Source organism: Manis javanica, chromosome 7, assembly GCF_040802235.1.
Source record: "Manis javanica isolate MJ-LG chromosome 7, MJ_LKY, whole genome shotgun sequence".
Lineage (NCBI taxonomy): Eukaryota > Metazoa > Chordata > Mammalia > Pholidota > Manidae > Manis > Manis javanica.
The window spans coordinates 65,523,771-65,545,426 of record NC_133162.1 but is presented as its reverse complement, the minus strand read 5'-3'; the positions used below and the strand labels follow the sequence as shown (position 1 = coordinate 65,545,426).

The following is a 21,656-nucleotide window of genomic DNA, read 5'->3' as shown; positions in this document are numbered from 1 at the left end:
AAAATTATTCCTTACACTGTAACTCATCTGAGAAGAGTGAGACACTATAACATGAATTGTCAGCAAACTCAGGGATGAGACAAATTCAAGAGCAGGTTTCGAAGTATGCCTGCAGAATCTCACCACAGGAAATCACTGCATTGTGTTTCCTAAATACTCTATTGTTGGTTAGCATTTTTAACTCTGTCCAGAATCACCAATCCATCATTTTACCCAGGTGTGACATTGAGTCAGTTTTGCTCACAGAGCTCTTTGGTTTATTATCAGTGACTTTCTTGTTATTAAGTGACCTAAGAAGGCTGTGATACACCCTCTAAGATCACATGTGGGCCCTTTTTTTAGTGATCATTTCCCATACAGATTTCATATATGTGCTCATTTAGATAATGAGAAGAAGCCACATGTACTGTATAGGACATTGAATTCCCTACATAATATGAATGAATATTAAACACTGGAATGTGAAAAGAATCTATTGAAATTCCATTAATATTTATAACTGATTCATGGGACTAGGGGAATTCTTCAGTGTAAAATATTCCAAATTCATGTTTGTAAAAATGAAGCATCCTTGAATTTAAAATATAATTTTCCTCACTGAATAGATTTCTATTATACATATACCTAGTGAATTCTTTATTGTTGATGTTATATCCTTGCATTATTTAATAGAGTTAGGAAAGGCATTTTTCAAATCTTGAGCTCAGTTGAACCCAATCTACTCTATTTTTTAAAAATAAAATGCCCATTTGTTCCCTAAAAATAAAATGCTCATTTGTTCCCTTTTCCACTATCTATATTCATAATAGTTGTTCCTCGGGAGTAGCTAACAATATCATAAAGATTATAGTCCCTCTAAGAACTTTTGCCAAAATACCCAGATTGAATCTCTTTTCTTTTTTCCTGTCAAAATATAACAGGAAGAAGAATTCTACTGGTCCTATTAGTAAAGGAGATAAGAATGTCCACAGTAAACCAATAAATTTCCTCTATACAAAAGGCCTGTGACACAATCATAAATAAAAACTCACCATCTGATTAGTCTTAGTCTTTCAAAATTCAACATTTTATATGTCAAGGCAAAAACTCTTTAATGCTCCAAATGAACTAGAGCAAAGCTTTAGGTCAAATCCTCCAGCTCACAGATGATATATTTTATCCATTCATGGAATCCTTTTGAAGGGTTACAAATCTAAAGCTGGACCCAATTACACAACTACAGTGATAAAATGATATTCTTAGAGGGAAACCAGTATGCTGGCTCAAGAGAAAAACCTTACCCAATTCAGGAAAAGAGTCCAATCATAATACCACTTAACACAAAATTTCATATAAGGCATGATGCTGAGTAGGCCAAAACAACAATGTATAATAAGGGATGGCTGCTTATCACTGGTGACTCTAGGGAAAGTGAAGCATTTTAGTGAATTGTCATCATAGAAAAACAGAGCCTTCTTATACACTGCAGAAGCACTCCAGTGAGAGTCTGGATCACTCAGTGCGAGAGGACAGATCCTCTGCTCTAGGGACCTGGGTGGGGCTCAGTTAAAGGACTATTGAAACCCTTCTGTTTTTCCTTTTGGCTGTGCCAATAAAAGCTTCAACAGGCTGAAAATCTCCTAGTGTCTCAGGATAAATAGATGTTTTCGTAAAATTTGGGAGGTCTTAGCCAAAGAAAAAACTTCTCCCAAACAGATCCTGAAATATATGTGGTCCCACTAAATATGGCCCCTTTCTTTAAACAGGCAGAATCTATGGAATTTTTAAAGAAATTAATGCAAGGAACATAGAGAAAAGATTATTCCAGCTCTGGCCAGCAAGTAGAATTCAGAATATGCTTGTCAGAGTTGTTTTATTTTAAATATATATATGATATAATCAAACTTAACATGTGCAGGAGTGGTTCTTGATTGCCTGCCTTCAAAATTCAGAACTTGTTTCTTCTCCAATCATCTATTTCTGAAAATGGAACCACCAATCTCCTAGCTCCTTAAACATGAATCATCCCTGGTTTCTTCCTTTCTGTCACCCCAATATTCATTCTGTAACCAAATCATACTGATCTTGTTTCCAGAATAGACATTGGATTCACATCTCTTCATCACCACCATAGCAACCAAGACCCCATCTTACATTAACTGGTCTCTCCATACTTGCTCCTTTTTCGTTCATTCTCCACATAACCAGAATGCTCTTCTTAAAACATACATCAGTTCATGCCACTCACTTTCCCTTTAATGCTTTCCCTTTGCACATAGGATTAAGTCTCAAATCCTTATCATGACCTTTTTTTATTTATATTGTGTCTCCAGCTGGCATAGTGCTTAACATACAGTAATCTCTTAAATGTTTGTTAAATGAATAATGAATTCATGAGATCTAATCAAAACATGAGAGAAGAAAACAAAAGATACTAATTTGGGCTCAGATAAGAAGTAAAAGATTCTTTCAAATCCATTCATTTCTAAGACATGTTATTTTAAAAGTTCTACACTTAGATAAGGAAAATGTACTATTCAAGGTAATTAATTGGCATGCCCCCAAATCTTAATGCTACAGAGGCACTTGTGGTTGACAGAGGGTGGCTTACACAAAGTTGCATGCAGGTTGGACAGCTCTACTTTTATCTCGTAGCTCTGTTATCTGGAACACAAGCTCCAAAGACCAGCACAGAGTTAAAGAAATGGAGGAAGCACATGGCTTTTAACAGCCTTGGACTAGATGAGACATACTTCACTTCCTCTCATAGCCAACTGACCAAAACTAGTCACATGTCTTCAGCTTAACTACAGAGTACACTGAGAATAGTCAGCATATTTGATGAGAATGAACTATCTCTGCCAAGAATGTAAAAAATAGTTAAAATATATTTTCTAATATTAAACAAGATTGCTTGTATGAAGGTACTATAAGCTCTACATATTGGTATACTACAGATTATATATTTTACCAACTTAAAAAGGCTTTTCTTAACTTTTAACTTACCTCATTATGGTAGTATCTCACTTGGCAGTAATCATTAGTGTCTTCTTGTGTGTCTCCCTCAGACACTTTTCTACAAAGACTTTTGTTTAATAGAGGAAAATCCTTATTTTATAATAATTTCATGTTATGACCATGATTTTTGTATATGTTCTGTAAGTTTGATCATTTTAAAAGGATATTATGGCACATTTCTTTTCTTTTTTTTTTTTAATTTTGACATCATTAATGTACAATTACTTGAACAACATTATGGTTATGAGACTCCCCCTATTATCAAGTCTCCCTCACATACCCCATTACAGTCACTGTGCATCAGCGTAGTAAGATGCTATAGAATCATTACTTGTCTTCTCTGTATATACTGCCTTTCCCATGTCCCCCCTCCCTGGCTACATTATGTGTACTAATCATAATGCCCCCTTTCTTCTTCCCAGCCCTTATCCCTCCCTTCCCACCCACCCTCCCCAGTCCCTTTCCCTTTGGTAACTCTTAGTCCATTCTTGGGTTCTGTGAGTCTGCTACTGTTTTGTACCTTCAGTTTTTTCTTTGTTCTTATACTCCACAGATGACTGAAATCATTTGGTACTTGTCTTTCTCCGCCTGGCTTGTTTCACTGAGCATAATACCCTCTAGCCCCATCCATGTTGTTGCAAATGGTAGTATTTGTTTTCTTCTTATGGCTGCTTATTGTACTTTTTAAACTGGATTTCATTCTTTTTTTTGTTTGTAGTTTCTCTCTGTGCTTTCATCATTGCTCTCCTGGTTATGAGCAATAGCTTTGTTTTAATCGATATGTATCTATATCTATCTATCTATCATCTATTATCTATCTATCTATCGCCTATCTAATCATCTATCTGTCATCTATCTGTCTGTCTATCATCATCTTTTTGTTTGCCCATCTATACTTATGTACAGAACAGTTAACAACATAGCTTATATGTCACTTCCCTACATTATGCTTCCAAAAATCTTGCAAGGTAACTAGGCCGTAGAGAGAGCACTGGGTTCACTGAGACACTTGCAGGTCTTGTCAACTGCGTGTGCTTACAAAACCAGTAAATGGTGGTGGTGCAGGGACTTCAACCCGTAACTCTGTCCTCTGTCCTCTTTTACCTCCTTATCACTTGCTGATGGTATTCTAGCCACGTTCATTGACTATGTGCTCCCTGAAGACCACAAATATCCTTCCTCTGGGCCTGTTGTAGACAGAAGAGTAAACTTGGTGCTTTGCTCTCCACCATGTTTGAGGGACATCGGCATCACCACTGATAGGAGGAGGGACAAATAAAAAGGAGCACCAAGTTCTAGACAGGAGCAGTTGGGAGCAAAGAGTGTGTTGTGGAGTGACGTGTTTATTTGAGAGTCCAAACCTCCCTCTGTATCTGGTTATTACTTCTTTACATTCATGAACATCATAAAATCCACTGATTTCAAAAGCCCAGACACATATTATTACAGCAATTCAGTTGTTGAGATGAGAAAAAATGAGAAGGACATTGCTGTACCACTAAATCTATGGCTGGGCACTGCTAAAACCAAACAAAAAGAATTCATGGTGGTTAGATAGGGCTATTTTCTACTGACTATCTCTGGGCAGAATCCCTTTTTTTTTCTGTTTTTCAGTTTCACTTGTGTAGGGTACCTGTCCCCACCCTTTCGACTTGTAGTTTGTCTGTGTCCTTGGATCTCAAGTGAGTCTCCTGTAAGGGAGCAGATAGGTGGTCTTGAATGAACAATAGCTCTGTTTAGTATTATGCTTTCCTATCTACCTACCTATCTATCTATCTATCTAATCTAATCTGTCTATCTGTCTATCTGTCATCTATCTATGATCTATCATCTATCTACTATCATCTATGTATCTATCTAATTTATCTATCATCTATATGTGTGCATATCAATCTAATCTATCAATCATCTATCTATCTATGTATCTATTTTCTCACTTTTGTCAACATTCTCTCACAACATTCTCTCTTCTCAGTCTCGATTCCTTGTGTTTGTTTATGTGAGTTAGCTGTGTGTTTGGGTCTTGAGAGGAGTGGCCTTGGGTGGGAATGTCTCCTGGGTAGGTGGCACGAGTCTGCTGGGTGTGGGCGGTGTGGTTGGCAGGCTGGACTCTTGAACCTGTGCAGACCGGGGCCCTCTGGCTGCTCTGCCCCGGGGCCGTTCCTGCTGGGGCAGCTGCATGAGCTGTGGGGCATATCCGAGGCCCCACGCAGGGAGCACCCTGGCTGGCCTGCAGGGGGCCGAGGCAGGTGCATGCCCAGTAGTAGGTCTTTGTGCCTGTGTGCCGATGTCAACTTGGCAGCCCTGCTTGGTGGCCCATCTCCAGAGAGCATGCGTGTAGTCACTGGTTAAGGGAACTACCTTTTGGTGACACATGGGGCTGTTGTGGGCCGGTGGCCCATGGGCTTGCTGAGGTGGCAGGCCAGCTAGCTTGTGGGGAAACTGCTCCCCTCTGCTGTCAAGGTGGAGGTGGAGTTTCAGTGCATTTAGGCATTTAGATGTGAGTGAGGTCTATCTGAAATGGAATAGTAGCATTGAGAGCTACGTTTCTGTTCGTATGAAAAGGGTGCTGAGCATAAAGAGTTGGGTGATGGTGGCAGGAATTCTAGGAATGTTTATGTCCCTGCATTTATTTATTTTCTGTTAAGGGAAGTGATTCTGAAGTAACTTTTTACTCATGGATGAAGGTGGTGCATAAGGTCACCCCATCAGCCATGGTGAGATGAAGTGATGTAGTAGAATTAAAGCCTGTACACCTTGGCCTGATACATAGGAGACACACCGTGGGTGCTCTTTGCTGCTCTCCTGTCCTGGCTTATTACTTTAACTAACTTGATGGTTCAGAGTGGTCTCAGCAACATTTCCAGCAAGATCTTTCTAAAATTGCATAGAAACACTTGGCAAAGATATCCCCAGAGGCTAGTGGAAAATTTTACTCTTTCTGGTCCCAGTTTGCAAGATGTTTGCTCTATCCTGCATTCCTTTGTTTTGCATCTTCTGTGATTGTAGACTGATAGGGGCAGTGGTGTGCACACACACACGCGCACTTGCACACACACACACACACACACACACACACACACACACACGGCTGAGACTTAACAGAGAGCCCAGTTATTGGAAACCACACTTTTAAAAAAAATGTGCATAAGTTGTGCTCCTGGTGTTCCCCCCATAGGGGGCAGACTTCAAAGTGCAGAGGTGGATGGGCACAGATACTTATGCAGACACCTAAGCACAAATATCTATGCGTAGGCTCTCTCCATCCATCGTCTAAGTGCATCTCTGTTTACCTACATATCTGTGTTAGTCTACTCAAGCGGATAACCAGACTGTCATTGAGTGGGGGCTGAATCCATACACACTGATTTCTCGCCATTCTGGAAGCGGAAATCCAAGACCAAGGCAGGTTCAGTTCCTGGTGAGGTCCCTTCTTCTGGCTTGCACACAGCCGCATCCCTGCTGTGTCCTCACAGGATCGAGGGAGAAAGCTCTGTCCTCTGTTCCTCTTAATAGCACTGATTGTGTAATGGCAGCTCCACCCACACCCTCATGATATCTTCCAAACCTAATTATCTCCAAAGGCCCCACCTCCCAATACCAATACCATGACAGTGGGGGTTAGAGCTTCAACCCTGACTCAATTCAAATATGAATTTGTGTGTGTGTGTGTGTGTGTGTGTGTGTGTGTGTGTGTGTATGTGTATGTGTGTGGTGGGGGTGGGGGTTAGGAGGAGTGGGAGATGGTGAGGTGAGGGCCCAAAAGTTCAGTCCATAACTCTGTATCTATCATCTATCTATCATCTATCTAATCTATCAATATCTATCACCTATCTGTCTAATCTATCTAAACTACCTATATCATCTATCCTATCTAGTCTATCATCTATTTATCATCTGTCATCTATATATCTTATCTATCATCTCTCATCAATCTATTCATCTAATCTATGAATATCTATCATCTACCAGTCTATCTATATCTATCTAATCTATCATCTATCACCTGTCATCTATCTGTCATCTACCTATCATCATCTTTTTGTCTACCCATCTATCCTTATGTACAGAACAGTTAACAATATGGCTATCTAACATGGCTATCTATCATCTATCTATTCTATCTATCTATACCTATCATCTATCCTATCTAATCTATCATCTACCAATCTATCATCATCTTTTTGTCTACCCATCTATCCTTATATACAGAACAGTTAACAAGATGGCTTATATGTCACTTCCCTACTTATGTTTCCAAAAACTTGCAAAGTAACTAGGCCATAGAGACAGCACTGGGTTCACTGAGACATTTGCACATCAAGTCAACAGTGTGTGATTACACAACGAGTAAACGGTGGTGCAGGGACTTCAACCCATATCTCTGTCCCCGGTCCTCTTTTTCCCTCCTTGCTGACTGTATTCTAGCCACATTTGTTGACTGACTGCTCCCTGAAGACCACAAGTATCCTTCCTCTTGGCTTTTTTAGTAATTTATCCCATTGTATGGAATGCTTTTCCCTCAGATACCTGGTTCAGTCACCTCATTCTAGACTGTTCAAGTCCCACCTCCCTGGTGAGGCTTACCCTGTCCACTGTTCATTTTGAAAGCCCTGCTTTTCTCTGCCTATAATCTCAGTCCTCCATATCCTGCTTTTTATTCTTCATAGTGTTTGTTACCAGCTAAGCTACCGGAAAACTTACAGATGTTCATTGTCTCTTTCCTCCCCTCCAACTAGAATGTGGTCTCCCCAAGTTAGGAATTGTGCATGTATTAAGTCTGGTGGAGACCCTGCAGACTCTAGGGTCAGTGAGAAGCAGGCACAGTTGTAACTCAACATGGTTTGACATTTTAGCAGTTTAGGTTAGAGTCAGGCCAGCCAGTCATTAAAGAGGACCTTTTCTGATATTACTAAGCTACTTGATAGATTCTAAGTAAGCTTAAATTTTCAGTAATCATACAGCAGGCAGAGCGCTTCCTTCTGTCATTCCTCCAGCCTTGAGGACCTGGTGCCAAATCCATTGTCTCGTGGGGAAGTGGGAATGTCTAAGGATGATCGGCCAAAGTCTAAGTTACACAAGACACACACATACAGAATTAAACATGTTTAAAAACCAAAATGATAAGAGTGGTTTCCTGTGTCACAGCAGGGATTCCCTAGCCTCCAGTGAGCTCAGAGCAGTGGGAGAGGAGAGGGAAGGGGCCACATAAGCCAACTCGGCCTCCTTCCTGTGGACTTGCCTCCCCTTGGGTTGTCATCCATTAAACGCTCAGCACGCAGACCTCACGGTGAGCACAGACAGTCATAAAATGCAGCCACTTCCACATCCCAGTCACTGGGGCATGGAACATGTTGCATAGTTAAGCGTGGCTCAGAATATTATCACTCATGTATGTGTGTTCTTCCTCTGTCATTGAGTCAAAGAGTAAACACAGCAGAGGCATATTAGCAAGAACAGGGTTTAGTGTGAATATATAATATACACACATATTCTGGGAAAGATTTTGTTAAATGGATAGGAGGATGTGAAGCCCCTATAAACGGACATAGGCCTTGTCTGGAGCCGGGGGAGACCTGTAGGTGCCATTGGCAAGGGCTCTGGCATGTCCACCGGGACAGAGTCCGAGTTAGGGATAGGGCCAAGGCCATCATCTGTCCCTCCCATGGCATCATCTGGGTCCAGGGGAGACTGAATGATGACCGCCCACATGGTGGGTGTCTGAAGTGCGCAGAAGGCCAGTGGTGGTGCTGCCCACGGTGTTGTCTGGGGCCCAGGGGGACTAGTAGGTGCCTTTCCCGAGGGCGGTGGCATGCCCATCAGGTCCTAGTCCAACTTGCGGGTAGGAGTGAGGCCGTCGTCTGTGCCTCCCACGGCATCATATGGGTCCAACACAGAACGGACGATGACTGCCCAAGAGGTGGGTGTCTGAGGTGCACAGGAGGCCGGCAGAAATGCTGGCCATGGCGTCGTCTGGGGTCCGGGGGAACTAGTAGGTGCCTTTCCCAAGGGCGGTGTCATGCCCACTGGGTCCTAGTCTGACTTGCAAGTAGGGCAGGCTGTCGTCTGTGCCTCCCATGGCATCATATGGGTCCAGGGGAGACTGGACAATGACCGCCCACACGGTGGGTGTCCGAAGTGTGCAGGAGCCCAGCGGTGGTGCTGCCCATGGCATCATCTATGGCCTGGGGGGACTAGTAGGTACGTTTCCCCAGGGCTGTGGTGTGCCCATTGGGTCCTAGTCCAACTTGCAGGTAGGACCAAGACACTCATTGTGCCTCCCATGGCATCGTATGGATCCAGGAGACACCAGACAATGACTGCCCACGTGTTAGGTGTCTGAGGTGTGCAGGATGCCGGCGGTGGTGCTGCCCACAGCATCGTGTGGGGCCGGGGGAGACCAGAAGATGAAGGCAGCGAGGGTGGCTTCATGTCCATCGGCTCATCTTAAGCGTCATAGTCAGACTTCAGGCCAGCGGTGATGCTGCCTACAGCCTTGTGTGGCTTCAGGGGGACCAGAAAATGACGGCCAGCATCAGCCTTCAGGCCAGCGGTTGTGCTGCCCACGGCCTCATCTGTGCCGTGAGGCAGTTGTAGGTGCATTTCCCGAGGGCGGTGGTGTGCCCATCGGGTCCTAGTCCCACTTCCGGGGAGGGCCAAAGCTGTCTTCTGTGCCCCCCATGGCATCGTATGGGTTCACGGGAGACCAGACGATGACCGCCCACGCGGTAGGTGTCTGAAGTGTGCAGGAGGCCGGCGGTGGTGCTGCCCACGGTATCATCTGTGGCCCAGGGGCACTAGTAGGTGTCTTTCCCGAGGGCGGTGTCATGCCCATCGGGTCCTCGTCTGACTTGCGGGTAGGGCCGAGGCCATTGTCTGTGCCTCCCACGGCATTGTATGGCTCCAGGTGAGACTGGATGATGACCACTTGTGCAGTGTGTGTCTGAGGTGCGCAGTAGGCGGCAGTGGTGCTGCCCATGGCGGCATCTGGGGTCTGGGGGGACGGGTAGGTGCTTTTCCCAAGGGCAGTGTCGTGCCCATCAGGTCCTAGTGTGACTTGCGGATAGGGCTGAAGCCATCATCTGTGCCTCCCATGGCATCGTATGAGTTCAGGGGAGACCGGATGATGACTCCCCATGCGGTAGGTGTCTGAGGTGTGCAGGATGCCGGTGGTGGTGCTGCCCACGGCCTCATGTTGGGCTGTGGGGTACTGAAAGATGACGGCCAGCGAGGGTGGCACTATGTCCATTGGCTCGTCTTGACCATCATAGTCAGCCTTCAGGCCGGCAGTGGTGCTGCCTACAACCTCGTGTGGCGTCAGGGGGGACCAGAAGATGACAGCCAGCAAGGGTTGCGTCATGTCCATTGGCTCGTCTTGAGCATCAGCATCAGCCTCCAGGCCAGCGCTTGTTTTACCCATGGCCCCGTTTGGGGATGGGGGTCAGTTGTAGGTGCCTTTCCCAAGGGCGGTGGCGTGCCCATCGGTTCCTAGTCCGACTTGCGGGTAGGTCCGAGGCCATCGTCTGTGCCTCCCACAGCATCGTATGGGTCCAGGGGAGACCAGACTATGACCGCCCGTGTGGTAGATGTCTGAGGTGTGCAGGACACTGGTTGTGGTGCTGCCCATAGCCTCATGTGGGTCCGGGGGGGACTGGAAGATGACGGCTAGTGAGGGTGGTGTTGTGTCCATCATCTCGTCTTGTGCATCAGAGTCAGCCATTAGGCCAGAGCTTGTGCTGCCCATGGCCTCGACTTGGGTCATGGGGGACTTGTAGGTGCCTTTCCTGAGCGTGGTGGCATGCCCATCGGGTCCTAGTCCGACTTGCAGGTAGGGCCGAGGCCATCATCTGTGCCACCCATGGCATCATATGGGTCCAGAGGAAACCGGACAATGACCACCCATGTGGTGCGTGTCTGAAGTGCGCAGGAGGCCAGCGGTGGTGTTGCCCACAGTTTCGTCTGTGGCCCAGGGGGACTAGTAGGTGCGTTTACCCAGGATGGTGGCATGCCCATCGGGTCCTAGTCTGACTTGCAGGTAGGGCCGAGGCCATCGTCTGTGCCTCCCATGGCATCATATGGCTCCAGGTGAGACTGGATGATGACCGCTCGCACAGTGGGTGTCTGAGGTGCGCAGGAGGCCGGCGGTGGTGCTGTCCATGGCCTGGTGTGGTGCCAGCGGGGACCGGAAGATGACGGCCAGCGAGGGTGGCTTCATGTTCATCAGCTCGTCTTAAGCATCATAGTCAGCCTTCAGGCCAGTGCTTGTGCTGCCCATGGCCTCATCTGGATCCAGGGGCTAGTTGTAGGTGCCTTTCCCGAAGGCAGTGGCATGCCCATTGGGTCCTAGTCCAACTTGGAGGTAGGGCCAAGGCTGTCGTCTGTGCCTCCCACGGCATCATATGGCTCCAGGTGAGAGCGGATGATGACTGCCTGTGCGGTGCGTGTCTGAGGTGCGCAGGAGGCCTGCAGTGGTGCTACCCACGGCATCGTCTGGGGTCTGTGGGGACTAGTAGGTGCCTTTCCCAAGGGCGGTGTCATGCCCATCGGGTCCTAGTCAGACTTGCGGGTAGGGCCGAGGCCGTCATCTGTGCCTCCCACAGCATTGTATGGGACCAGGGGAGACTGGACGATGACCGCCCATGTGGTGAGTGTCTAAGGTGCGCAGGAGGCCTTCAGTGATGCTACCCACGGCCTCATGTGGGGCCCAGGGGGACCAGAAGATGACAGCCAGCGAGGGTGGTATCGTGTCCTTCAGCTTGTCTTGAGCATCATAGTCAGCCTTCTGGCCAGCGGTGATGCTACCCATAGTCTCGTCTCGGGCCGGATTGGACTTGTAGCTACCTTTCCCAGGGTGGTGGCCTGCCCATCGGGTTGTCATCCACCTTGCAGGTTGGGCCAAGGCCATTGTCTGTGCCTCCCACGGCATCGTTTTGGGCCAGGGGAGACCGGATGATGACCACATGCGCAGTGGTTGTCTTAGGTGCACAGGAGGCTGGCGATGGTGTTGCCCATGGCCTCGTGTGGGGCCGGGGGGGACTGGAAGATGACGGCCACTGAGGGTGGTGTCATGTCCATTGGCTCGTCTTGAGCATCATAGTCAGCCATCGGCCGGGCACTTGTGCTGCCCACCACCTTGTTTGGTGGGACTGCAGCGCTCAGCCAGTGACCCTCACCCAGCCCGCGCCCTGCTGACCTTGACCTTCCTGTCAGCCAGGAGCAGCACAGGGTTGGGTCAGAAGGCACTGCTGCCTCTGGATGACGGTTTTGCAGAGGCAGGACACCTTGAGGCGGGCTGGTAGTTGTGCCCGTGTGCCCTGCAGAGGAGGACCTCATCTGGGTGGTCTCTCTCGAGCCTTCTTCTGGGAGCCTAGGATGGTCCAGAAGCCCAGGAGTGCTCCCCAGGTAAGTGGGAATCTGCTGGTAAAAGTGGGAAAAACCAGCTGCTAAAGACACAGGATCCCAGTGGAACAGCCTGCGACCAGGGCAGTGGGAGGGTACAGGGTGCTCCCTGGCAGGAGGGAAGGGGGCGGTGTCCCGGGTATGGGAAGGACTGGTGGGCAAAGAAGGTTGGGGTGGGGAGGCAGCAGCTGGGGTGGGGCACAAACCTTAGGAAGGAGGAAACTCCACACAGAAAAATGGGTTGTGGTGTGCACTAACGATCCGAAGAAAGGGTCTGAAGCCAGGGAGAGGGTCTCCTTTGCCACTAACTCCTTCTCAAGCCAAGCACGTACTGAGCTGCCCAGCTAGGGTGAGCCTGATATATATGTCAGCCAGGAGATGCATCACAAAGCAGCCTGGACCACTGTGATGTCACCCAGGGGCTGCATCACCAAGCCCCTACTGCCTTGAGCACACCGGCCCTGCCCAGAGGAGACCCTGGGCCAAGGCCACAGGACGTGGCCCCAAGGCCAACCCCAATAGAATCCCTAGCCCCTGGGACTGCCCGCTGTTCAAACCAATGAGGCCACCATGCAGACCGTCAAGGGCTGCAGTGCCCGCGTCTGTCAGAGCTCAGCCCTCCTGGGTGCTGGCTCTGTATGGGCTCGGCACCCGGGGTGTGGCAGGCGGACAATGCTGTGCCCCCGTGGTCCCTGAGGCAAGGGCCTGCTCACAGCCCAGCGCAGAGCCACCCAGAGGCTGCCCAGGGCACGGCCCGCCCTTTCCTGGGCCTTCCCAGCTTCTCTGGGACGCCTGGAGCCAGGCAAGCCTTCTCGGCCATGGCCAGCCAGGCGGCTGACTTCTGAGGAGGGCACAGACCCCATGACTTGCCTTTCTAGTTAGCGAGCAGGTTCTTTCTTTGCTTCTCACAGAAAGCATAGGTCAGGGACCACCAGGTCTCAGCATAGCCACATCCCGCATTCTCACTGGGCCTGGCCGCCCAGATTTTCCCTCTGGCCCAGTTTTTGGGGCCTGTGTCTCGTACGTGAATAACACAACACAGTAAACTGGTAAACACTTCTTATTCTTAAATGTATCTCCTTTAGACTCTTCGTCTCGATGGTGTTGCCGTTCTTGCCCATCAGCCAAGCTGGAAGCTTGCAGGGCAACCTCGCCTCCTCTCAGCAGCCAACCTGTCCATTCCTGATCCTGACAGTTCATCCTTTATGTCATAACCTGTGAACCTCCTGTCCCATGTCAGTAACTCTGCTTCTAGTTTCTCGGGTCTTTCCTGGTGGACCTAGTCCCTGCTTGCAGCTCACTGTTTTACTGTGGAAGCACTGACATTGTTACAAAATAAAATGTGAAATTCTCCAGTCCCAACTCATGGTCTGGCCTTAACTTTGTCTACATCTCCATCCCTATTAGCCAAGCTCCCTGCTCCTTGAAAACATCCTGTCTCGTGCCTTTTCATCTCTGAATTATTTCCTCCAGGGGTTCCCACCTCTTACCTCTGGTTTTTAAGACATTTCACCCCAGCAGAACATGGATCGTTGAAGACCCACCTCTCTAGTCACCTCCTCTTGGAGGCTTCCCGTTCACTCTTACTTAGGTGTGCCCTCTTCTCCCTTCCCCGTACTTGGTGAGAACCTCCCTTATCAAATGTGAAAGTGTAAGCTCGTGCACATCACTCTTCAGGTAATGGGATCTGTTGAACAGTGGTGACAGTAAATGACTGGACTCAGCTTCAAAGCTCAGCAGCCCATTCAGTGGTACCTGGTGCCGCTCGCTCCTTCGCCAACCATTTGTTATGTACCAAACCATGCAGAGTATAAATGCGGGCGAGGTGCCACCGACGACCCCTCACTTGCCGCAGTGTATACCTCCGGGTGCTTAGGGAGAGGCCCAGCGAGCCAAGCCCACAATCTTATCTTCAACAGTGATGAGTGGAGAGCGTGTGGGGCAGGCCCCAGATGCTGCTGCTGCTGCTGCTGTGATGACTCCTCTCTCTGGCCCAGTGGGGTAAGATTCCAGATCTCTTCTTGTTCTCTGCCTGTGCTTTTTCCATAGTGGCGTAGTCTTGCTGTATGGGGGCGGCTTCTTTCATGTCTCTGAAGGAGTTAAGTATGGGTCTTAGAAGTCTCTTTTCTCTTGCCTTCACTGTGTCAGTTTTCATTGTACTGTACTGTCTTTGATTTCTATGTCTTTGGGTTTTCTCCCGCTGCTACTGCTTTTCCTCTGAGAGGACCTGTACCACAGGCCTATTGTAGACAGAAGAGTAAACTTGGTGCTTTGCTCTCCACCATGTTTGAGGGACATCGGCATCACCACTGATAGGAGGAGGGACAAATAAAAAGGAGCACCAAGTTCTAGACAGGAGCAGTTGGGAGCAAAGAGTGTGTTGTGGAGTGACGTGTTTATTTGAGAGTCCAAACCTCCCTCTTTATCTGGTTATTACTTCCTTACATTCATAAACATCATAAAATCCACTGATTTCAAAAGCCCATACGCATGTTATTACAGCAATTCAGTTGTTGAGGTGAGAAAAAATGAGAAGGGCCTCGCTGTACCACTGAATCTATGACTGGGCACTGCCAAAACCAAACAGAAAGAATCCACGGTAGCTGGAAGGGCTATTTTCTACTGACTGTCTCTCTGGGGACTTAAACAGAATCTTTTTTGTGTGTGTGTGGTGTCAGTAATGGACAATTACATAAGCAACATTATGGTTACTAGACTCCCCCTCTCTCCCCCTACCCCCCATTATCAAGTCTACTCCCCATACCCCATTACAGTCACTGTCCATCAGTGTAGTAAGATGCTATAGAATCACTACTTGTCTTCTGTGTGTTATACTGCCTTCCCCATGGCCCCCCACCCCCTACATTATGTGTGCTAATCATAATGCCCCTTTTTCCCCCTTATCCCTCCCTTCCCACCCATCCTCCCAGTCCCTTTCCCTTTGGTAACTGTTAGTCCATTCTTGGGTTCTGTGAGTCTGCTGCTGTTTTGTTCCTTCTGTTTTTGCTTTGTTCTCATACTCCACAGAGGAGTGAAATCCTTCGATACTTGTCTTTCTCCACCTGGCTTATTTCACTGAGCATAACACCCTCTAGCTCCATCCATGTTGTTGCAAATGGTGGCAGGATTTGTTCTCTTCTTATGGCTGAATAATATTCCATTGTGTATATGTACCACCTCTTCTTTATCCATTCATCTACCGATGGACACTTAGGTGTAAATAGTGCTGTGATAAAAATAGGGGTGCATATGTCTTTTTCAAACTGGGCTGCTGCATTCTTAGGGTAAATTCCTAGGAGTGGAATTCCTGGGTCAAATGGTATTTCTATTTTGAGTTTTCTGAGGTACCTCCATAATGCTTTCCACAATGGTTGAACTAGTTTACATTCCCACCAGCAGTGTAGGAGGGTTCCCCTTTCTCCACATCCTCACCCATTTGCTATTGTTTGTCTTTTGGATGTTGGCCATCCTAACTGGTGTGAAGTGATATCTCATTGTGGTTTTAATTTGCATTTCTCTGATGATTAGCGATGTGGAGCATCTTTTCATGTGCCTATTGGCCATCTGAATGTCTTCTTTGGAGAAGTGTCTGTTCAGCTCCTCTGCCCATTTTTTAACTGGCTTATTTTCTTTTTGTTTGTGAGGTGTATGAGCTCTTTATATACTTTGGATGTCAAGCCCTTATCAGATATGTCATTTATGAATACATTCTCCCATACTGTAGGATGTCTTTTTGTTCTACTGATGGTGTCCTTTGCTGTACAGAAGCTTTTTAGTTTGATACAGTCCCCTTATTCATTTTTGCTTTTGTTTCCCTTGCCTGGGGAGATATGTTCATGAGGAAGTTGCTCATGTTTATGTCCAAGAGATTTTTGCCTGAATTTTTTCCTAAGAGTTTTATGGTTTCATGACTTACATTCAGGTCTTTGATCCATTTTGACACATTTCTTTTTAAAAATGAAAGATCATAACCCAAAAATTGATTTTAGGAGAATGATCTTTACAAGGAAAGGATTATATTCATTTTCTCTTTGTTCCCCAAATTATTTATGTCTACATAAGTTACTTATCAGTTATACATTCAGTGGGTATTTATTTATTGCATTCCAGCTATGGGCCAGACATTGTCCTAGGTGTTTAGTTAAGAAAGCTCTCCTAGCACTTACACTCAACAGAGAATACTGAGAATATTAAAACATATTCCAGCATGATAATAAAAATTTAGAATTTCTTATAAGCAAAATTCAATAGTGTTTAATCTAATATTCTTCCTTCCTTGTTTTATTTCTGCAAAAATTTTGAGAGCACATATTTTTAAGTCTATAGTGTTTATGAAACTGAACATTAGTATCTCCATGAGGCATTGTCTTTCATCTGGTCAATAATCCTAGTCAGATCTTTAGCAATCCTTGAGTTACACTAACAGGAATATTTTTTTAAAAATGTATCTTGTTTTAAAGGGACAGTAATAAGTTCTGAGATTATACCTACTCCGTCAAAGAAGATGGAAACAGTTCTCTAATTTGAAATCAGTCTCCTGAGGATTATCCTTATTTATATAGCATGCCTGAGGATAATTCTCTGAAGAGATCTGTCTCACAAAACTGGATCTATTTCCCATACATGCAAAGGAAAGCAAGAGCCTAAGGAATGATGGAGAGGCAGGGACTCAACCAGGAACCTTGGCCAAGTGGAAAACTTGACTGGTGCAGGACCTCCTGAGGCACTCTAACAGAGATTCTTCAAGGATTTTTGCCATGGAACCTGAAAATCTTACCTCCTTGGTTCGCCACAATGGAAACCTTCAAGAAATTGGTTCCTCTGAAAAGCTTAAAATTATTTGACAAAAATTGAAATTTCCAGTATTTAAATGTGATTGAAATAATCAAAGAAGTCTCAAGTCCTGAGAATGGGAGGTAGGAGAAATGTTATCTAAGACACTGTGTGATGTAGAAATACTTAAAAGTCTTGAGCTCTGATTTGTTCAATGTATATCTGGGTTTAGGGGAAACTGTGGGTCTGCCTCACAGCCTCGAGTTACCCTCCTCTTCCCTCTTGCTATATCAATGTATAAATATATGTTTGCTTATGCATGAGCTAAGTATATTTCAAATAACAAATAAGAAAATATATTTTGCCTCTATTACAACTTATTTCTATATAAGAAGCAAAGAGAAGCTTTCTATAGCCTGAACTTAGAACAGCTTGTTAGAAGTTTGAAAAGTATAAAGTGATGAAATGAAAGATCAGAAATGTTGTTTAACCATAGAAACTCTGTACCCATCATCTTTATTAAGCCAGGCACTGGAAGCAAGATGCTAGGTTAAGTGCTTTACATGATCTATTGCATTTCATCTTCACAACAACTCTCTGAGGTAAATGTCATTATCCCCATTTTGTATGCCATTTTATAAATGAAGAAACTAAAGCCTTAGACAAATTAAGTAAAACTATGAATTTAGCCTGAATTTTGTCTCCAAATCATACTTCCGTGATAAAATAAAAATCTCTATCCTGGAGAGCCTAATGAAAACTTCCCATGATTACATATCTTGCCCCACAACCTACCCTAGAACACTGATACCTGGAAACTAGACTCTACTTTTTCATATTTTAACCCCAAAATATGCTCTCTGTCATTTGTATATTGAAAGTAACAGTAGGATTTAAAATTCATTTCCTAAAGATGGGATTATAATACCAAAGGTGTTATTTGAAATTTCACCTGCTCCCCATGGCCCCTTCCCAGATTTGGGTTAGCTGGATTCTCAGTGCGTGCCTCTGCCACAAGCCCCAGCAGCGCACTCCTACAACTGCCAGCACCAGCCCACCACTGAGAATCCTGGAAACAAAAGAACCTTGGAAATCTAGTGCTCCTACCATAGCTCACAGGACAAATGATGTTCACACTCATGGCACACTTCATGAGGATAACTCAGGTTACTGGGAATCCCAAGAAGCCCAGTGTTCCCTTACACTCAAGATCACCTATTTCAAAATACATGTAAGCAAGAGTAATGTTATTTTCCAAGGAAACTTGAATCCAGCTTAATACCTCTTTAAAAAGCAAAAATCAATATCCTGAGTATACTAATTTAACTCTTAGTGGTTACACATGATCCTCTGTAAAGCTAGTATACTTGGGAACTTATTTATCTATTCACTGTGTGAAGTGAGTATCTGCTGTGTCAAGAACTGTTCTAGGTAGTGCAGAGATGAAAACAGACCCAGGTGTCCCTGAACAACACACTACTTTTCCACACCATACTGCAAACCAGCTCATTGTATTTAAGCTCAAAAGTCAAAAGGAGGTTAAGGCCCTAAAATCGAGGGCAAACTCAAGGATCGAGAAAGCTCAGATGAACTAAAATGTTTTCATCACACTGGTCCTGAGGTTCCTAGGTTTAGTCTCCTCTTTGAAGACATGGAGTTTCTACCACAGTGACAGCATGGAGTGGTTAGGGAAAGGATGAGCTTTACTTCTCAAGTTGTCACTGACACTGGACCTCTATTTTATGCAATTACAGAAAATGAAAGCTTAAAGGGATGTTAAGAGAATGGACTTTTCTAAAGCCTTTACTTCACATATGAAGTAACTGAGGCCCAGAGGGTTTTTCTCATGATTAATTGGTCAAGAGCTTTGTAAAGGAACTGGTAAAATCTGATCTGTATATGTGGAAATATAAAGTAAGATTAAGGGCAGGTGGGAAGACAGGAGAAGAGCAAAAGGAAACTGGTATTTGTAGGGACAAGCATACATAAGCCAGGCACAGTACTAGATACTTCACGCATTTAAGAGAGTTTAGTTTGCAAAATGACATAAAACCCTACTCAGATAATTTTATTTCAAAAAAAGGGAAATCAGTAGTACTGTTTCTGAAAAATCTAGAAGTGAAACTGCAGGCATGTCTGGATTGATTCAGTCAATGCCATGAAGAGACTTTGTCCCCATTTCTTGACTAATTTCTGCTGGATTGGATTCATTTATGGTGACATCGGGTAGTACAAGCATTTCAAGTTACAAACACAAAGAGCCATTTCCCAAAAAGCTCACCACTAGTCCCAGAATTGAATCCTATTGACCTGATTGGTTTGGCTTGGATTGTATACCCATTGCTAAAACAATCACTGTGACCAAGAGGAATGGGTTGCCTGATCAATTCAACCTAGGCTGCCTTTATCAGGGCTGAAGTGGGCAAGTCTAAACCCCCAAAACAAAATTTTGGTCTTGCTTCTATAAAAGTGCCAGTGATGCTGAGCAGGTGATGTCTACCACACAGACATTTGCTCATCTGAACCTCATAACTAGTCTGGAGGTCAATATTTAACTATAATACACCACAATAGATTTCTTTAATCTATTAAGTAGAATACCGGGCCAAAGACCTTCATCATTAGTAAACTGATTTGAGCCCCTTTAAGAGACCCAGAGCTAATCGAATAGGCATAAAAACAATATAATGAATTTGTGTAGGCAGTGTGTATTTTTTCTCCCTAAAACTAGTATTCCATGCCCAGCCCCACCTGTCATCCCTCACCCCTAAGTCAGCCCTTTCCACTGATCACCTTGTCTGTTGTGAAGTCTTGTTTACATTGAAAAACTGGTTCCAAGTTTTGATTCTTACATGTACTCCACTCTCAGGACTTATGGGAAGCCCCTCTAATCAGTAGAAAATTATCTGCACTGGCCCAGCCCAGTCCCTGTCCCCACTCTCCTGACCCCATCTCAAAGCTTCTACCATCTAGCACTCAGGTATCATGGAAATACATAACATGTTGTTTATTATTCAAGTAACTTGGATTACTGGTGAATGTTACCATTTACTTTTTCAGCTGAAGGCAGAACACACTCTTCTGTGAACAATTTTCCATTGTTTACCGGAAGATTATTTCCTAAATTTATATACATTTACTTATACTGAAGCAATGGGGAAACATCTTCTGAAACTGGAAGTATGAACTTTAGGGGAATTCTCATTTTATTTTCAACTCATCGTGTGGGGTTCTACACATTTGTTTATATTTAACTAAATGACTATCAGAATGATCTTCTTATGTGGAATTGTTTAGATGATGTCTGTGTGTCTTTTTAAACATAGGAAATCCAAACATATGTAGCCTGGGATAACAAGGATTATGAACATATATGTGTATCAGTTTTAAAACTTCCCTTCCTACCCTTTATTTAAATAAAGGCAAATGCATATATTCATAGACATATTAGTACCCACAGGCCTAGAATAACAAGTCAAAGATCGAACAAGAGAAGAAATTAATAGTGTGTTAATTTTTTTTAAGTATTTCCACCTCAATGATGGAAAAGTTTCTTAGGTCCAATGTGGAACCAGAGCTATAGTTGATCAGCTATGAGCATTCAGTGCTATCAGATTCTAAATGTGTTTTGTCCATAGAGCTGACCCTGTCCTATTTATTCAATAGACCAAGAAAAGCTTGTTGTACCTATCCAGGCCCCGTACTTGCAGACAAGACAACAGAACTATTTCTTCTTTCATTCATCTATTTTCCCAAGTATTCAACAGATATGTGCCAGATCCTGAGGTAGGTATTGGAAATATAAAACAAGTAAGACAGGTTCCATAAGTTCAGGTAGCTCTCAGTCTAGAGGGAAAACAGGCAAGTAGATCAGTTAAAATACAATGTGGTAAGTATCTTGACTCCAGGACACATTTTCTTTCCATGGTGCATCATTTTCTGAGATGTAGATTTCCCGTCAACAAAGTGGAAGGTAGTGTGATAGCACAATAAAACCTCAGTAATTCTAATCCTCTGAAAATGGAGTGAGTCGGTCTTGATAGGTAGGTTTTCCAAGTAACACTGGATGAGCACTTACTGTGCGCCAAACTCTGACCTTCTCACTGAACACTGGATTTCCTCTGCACAGTAATCCTGAGGTTAGCACTATGGTTACAAGGACAAGGAAAAGATTACCAAAAAGAATAAAGAATTGGGCTTCTGTATGAATATACCACACTCTTATGTAACTAACTGAAAACTAAAAATAAAATACTTTTTAAACATGCAGATTAGCAAAAAATGGCCAGTGCTGGTAAGAGTATGGAGAAACAAGAGCTCTTATATGCAACTGAGGAAAATGAAATTTTGGAGGACAATTTAGCTATATATGAAATAATTTTAAATGTGCTTATGCTTTAATTCAGCAGTTCTATTTGTAGGAATTTATCCTGTAGTCTCACAATAAGTGTAACAAAGATATACAAAGAAACATGCTCATTACAGAA

At 44.8% G+C, this 21,656-nt stretch overlaps 1 protein-coding gene across 8 annotated transcripts in view; it reads left to right on the top strand.

Moving 5' to 3' along the window:
• RNLS (renalase, FAD dependent amine oxidase) overlaps positions 1 to 21,656 on the top strand; it is a 296,831-nt gene that overhangs the window by 242,093 nt on the left and 33,082 nt on the right. For 3 of the 8 annotated variants that reach the window (XR_012133248.1, XR_012133249.1, XR_012133250.1), the window contains exon 6: positions 14,316 to 14,397. The exons of the other annotated variants lie outside the window; for them this stretch is intronic. The gene's annotated coding sequence lies outside the window, so the exon portion shown is untranslated. The remainder of the gene's footprint in view (positions 1 to 14,315; positions 14,398 to 21,656) is intronic. 8 annotated transcript variants of the gene reach the window in all.